Source organism: Homarus americanus, unplaced genomic scaffold, assembly GCF_018991925.1.
Source record: "Homarus americanus isolate GMGI-L3 unplaced genomic scaffold, GMGI_Hamer_2.0 scaffold2539, whole genome shotgun sequence".
Classification (NCBI taxonomy): domain Eukaryota; kingdom Metazoa; phylum Arthropoda; class Malacostraca; order Decapoda; family Nephropidae; genus Homarus; species Homarus americanus.
In genome coordinates, this window is record NW_024725489.1 from 4,333,958 (window position 1) to 4,338,854 (window position 4,897).

Genomic DNA, 4,897 nt, shown 5'->3' on the forward strand with positions numbered 1-4,897 from the left:
TTTCGTACAGAAAAGCAGTATGCATTCTGACAATATATCTGCTTGAATATTTACGAAATATTATATGATGTAACACTGAGTACTTTTCTTTATCTGAGCAATCTTGCCAAACTACTGTACTGTAATGATTGGTTCAACATAATGTTTACCAATTTTAATTAATTAGAGCGAAAATGTCACACTATTAGTGAAACAGCCGCTCACTTACCACTACCATTATTAATTGTTCTTAAAACATAGTTAAGACAAGTTTTAAGGTTAGTTGTTTGATAATGTCTGAAGGAACATGAAGATCATGCTGGCTCACATAATACCTTACCAGGATTTTTTGATGAAATTTAATGAAAAAACAGACACCAGATTTTGGCTAATATATACTTGTTGATTTAAAAAGATACATCCGCAATCGCTTGTTTACTATTTTTTCGAATATTTTGGCAGGTACTATCGTGCACCAAAGTCGTGTCCACTACCCAGCCACAGTGAGGGTTCGAATTGCCTTGAGTCTGAAGTTTCGAAACAGCTGGGGGAAATGCTATGGTCGGCCAACAGATGTCGCCCACTGTAGTGTGTGGGGGGGGGGGGGGATAGAGGAGGTGGGGGTTAGTCTAGTAACAGGCTGTGTGTAGGTGGAGCATAACATCGTGAATTCCGCAATCACTGATAACAATAAGAATGTCATGAAGATAGTTAATATTATTAAGCATGGTGAGAGATGTGTAACGGGTAAATAAAAGCACTACAACGACCATATCTCTGCCGTTCATGGCTACGCCGGTGAGACTGATGGGCACACCAGTAATTAATTCTCCGTGACTACCAGTAATGGTAGTCACGGAGAATACACAAGTTGTTACCAAGGTTGGCGCCACCCACACCAGGGGAAGGAGGTGATGTCGAACACTGAAACATGCCGAGGTCTCATTCCTACCATCGTCGTCACCAACAGGTAAGTCACATTAATTTGTCACCATAGCCCGTGTCGTCCTTATACTATTGCAGGGTGTCCCATGAGTGACAGCAGATATTTGTTGAGGTGAAAGAATATGTGTTATTGAGTTGAAAATCTTCTATACACATAAGCATTTTTCGGTTTACTTTAGGCGTGAGATGGGTTGTAAAAATTACACAGGGCAAAAATTTTGCCATTTTATATTTTATTTTTCTTACCAATTGCAGCCATACTGTGTGCTGTTGTAATCCTTATTGATGGATTACATAAGGCCTGTTAATAGCGTGAAAACCTGTTTGAAGATACTGTACTGTAATGTTCCATAACTTCCATTAAACAACATTATACGTTCACGAGTTCCAACTCCGCGCCTAGCCTCCCCTCCCCACCCCGCCTCTACCCACCCAACTATTAAACCTCATAATTTGAGCATCGTGGGTTACCACACCTAAACACTAATCGACTACTTATTCTCTCCCCACACTCCCCCTCCACCATCCCCCTACTCCACTCCTCCCTCCCCCACCTCTTCCCTTCATCCCTCCCCCAAGACTACGTCAATCGAACATTCCATCCCATCACATTACCTTCCCCCTGCATTCCCCAACCCCCTCCCCCTATTCTACCCATGGCGACGATTTGGACTACTGTAATGAACACTCACAGAACCGACGACATGGCTACTGCCCCTTGTATTTAGAGTTAAAACCTTTACAACAAAGGTCAATCCCACGTAACTTGAGCCGGATTAAGATATGTGAAAAAAAAAACAAGCAACACCCATGGCCACCCCCTACCCCAACCTAAAATCCTAACCACCACGTCTCTATCTCCATCCGTTTCCCTCTATCTATAATAAAAAGTGTAACCCTACTCAGAAAAAAATAATGAATGGGCCCTCCAAACAAATTAAAGATGAGGTGCACCACACCCAAATAGGGATGGGCCCTCCATTTCCTTTCTCCTTTTCTCCACATCCTTTTTCTCCCTCCCATCGCCCCAGTCACCCCAACCTACCACCAATACCATGCAGTGGGCAGAAGGCCACACACTTTCTCTCCTCCTAAAAGTCTGTTCCGTTTAACCCACATTCTTTCACTACTAAACCTTCTTCCCCCTTTCCTATATTTCGCTATAGCTATCGGTATCTCCCGCCTCGACTCCGCCATTTGTAATGGTTGTCTTGCTTAATTTGTAAAATCCACCTCACAGCTAAATGTAAACCGAAAAATCCATATATGTAAAGAAGTTTTATACTCAGAATCACATATTCTTTCACCTCTACAAATGTCTGCTGCAGTTAGTGAGACACCCTATTATAATTATATGACAATTGTTAGATGAGCTCCTTAGTTAAGTTCACCATAAAAATATGGTGTTTGATGTGCTATGCGTTTGGTGGTCATATTTGCCGCACGTTACCTTACTCGGTTATGTTACACCCCCAGTTGCAACCTGGGAGTTTGGGTTGGGTAATGTAGTATTTTGAGCAGAAATGGAATTCAGAACGACTCAATGAACATGAGGAAAAACGTTTTTATATAACGAACCCTAACGTAATGTAACCTATTACAGTTATATGTAATCTGGGACGAACATGTCACAGCTGAAAATTGTCAAAGAAATATGTAAAGCAGTGGAAAACCATATCTTTTGATTATCGGTGAGGCTAACTACCTATAAACAATTAATATTCGACGATTGGCAAAAGTCCTGGGAAAATGAACCAACAAGTCATAAGCTAAAATGATCAAATCATCAGTTTATCCTTGGTCATCATCAAAACAATCCTCTCAACATCACAAAACTATTCTGAATCGTCTAAGAATTGGGCATACGCGATTGACTCATGGGCAACTCATGTCTTCCCCTAATGGAGCCCCACCTATATGCTCCAACTGCCGAACACAAATAACAGTCCAACATATTCTCATTGAATGCCCTATATATAATCGGTATCGAACGATGTGCTTCACTAACCCTACAGTACAAAGTAAGATATTTTAGCAGAGACCCCAAATTTTTCCTTAAGTTCAGTTTTGACCTTTTTGAAATATTGTAATCTCCTCCAAACAATATAACACTAAATTATAGAAACACAAATATATGTTAACTAATCCCTCTGGCCAGCCCTAGGAGAGGCTCAAATGGGTGTCAGTGATCTGGTTAAACTAAATCCTGATGATAATTATCGGCGAATGTTCACTTTACAGTCGCAGGGGTGGTGGTGGAGGTTTGGGGGTGGGGAAGAGGGTCCACTTGCAGTTCACTATGAATACATGAAATAGGAAGGGTTTCTTGGGCAGTTGATCCAAAAAGATATACCAAAACGTTATGTCAGAGTAATAATAGTTAACCTAGGTATTACTAATACCATTAATTTACTCTAGTATATAAAAGCCTGCACCAGTTACCACAACATAATATTACTCTGCCATTTCAGATATGCCTGCAGGACGAGCAAATTCGTCGGCAGTGATTGCTAAGCGAGGCCAAATCATCGGGATGTGGAGAGCCGGGGTAACTGTGCCGAACATTGCTCTCGAAGTGGGGAGGAGCACTAAGACGATTAGGAGGTGGATCCGCCGGTGGGAGGAAGAGGGCTCAGTGGAGACGAAACCTCGAAGCGGGAGGCCACGAGTAACGTCGGCAAGGATGGACGCCATGATCGTGGCAGCTGCAATGGCATATCCAATGCGAACATCAGTGGAGCATACAAGAAATCTGGGCCTCAACTGCCATCACATGACGACGAGATGCCGACTTCATGAAGCCGGGATCGACTGCCATATTCCAGCTCACAAAGGGTGGCTAACACCTACTCACAAGGAGTATCGACTCCTTGTGAGTAGTGTCATTTTCGGGGTGGATGTGGATGTGGGCACATGGGCCAGGTGAACTGGTCAAGATCAATGGCCGTTTCACTGGTGAGCAGTATGTAGACATCCTGGAGCAAGTGCTAATTCCTATGGCAGTTCCAGCCCCCCACACTATCAGGCTGGTTCATGTCAATAGTTCCATTCATACCAGCAACATAGTGGAGGACTACCTCCAGGATCACCCTGAAATTGAGGTCATCGATTGGCCAACACTAGGATGTGATATTAATCCGATTGAACATATTTGGGCCATGATGAAATGTGATTGGGATATTGGGGAGCAGCGAACCTGTGCAACAATAGAGGCCAAAAGATTATGACGTGTGGGAGAGTATACGTCGACGACCAGGGGTGTGCCTGAAGCTGGTCGACTCCATCCCTAATCGCCTTGATGAAGTCCTGAATGCAATGGGTGGCTGGACCAAATACTAAGATGTATGTATTGGTGTAGTGTTTGGAATTTTGTATTGTTTGTAAATACAATTAATATATATTAACTCACCTACAGTGTTATCTTAAATCCATGTCCTTAATGATGTCTTAAACTATATCGCATGAAAATTCAAAACAAAGTAACTTAACAGCCACAAATTATGTATTGTGTGGTATACAATGATCTGTGTGACACGTCGTGGAATATGTTGTCTTATAACACAATGTAATTATATAGTTACAATTGCTACCATAATTGAAATGCTCATGATGTTCAGCACACAATATTAACGGTAACTGAGCACACTCCAAAATATTTGAAGACTGCATATTGTAGTGGGGTGTTTAAACACTGGAACTTGGAAGAACTGGAACAGTCACCTAGATTAAGTCTGAATACTATTTTACAGTACTGGTAACTTTTTCACTCCACTCTTTTTAACATAAGTATATAATTATATAATATTGCATATTATCACAAATATTTATTAAGCAAAGGATGGGTGGAATGTAAATAAATATTACCATAATCTCTTTGTTGGAATAACAACAAAATTGTGATGTGGTCGCTGAGTAAAACTAGTTGACCAAGGCCCTTCACCCTGATCCTTGCATACTTTACTTTTATCCTTAC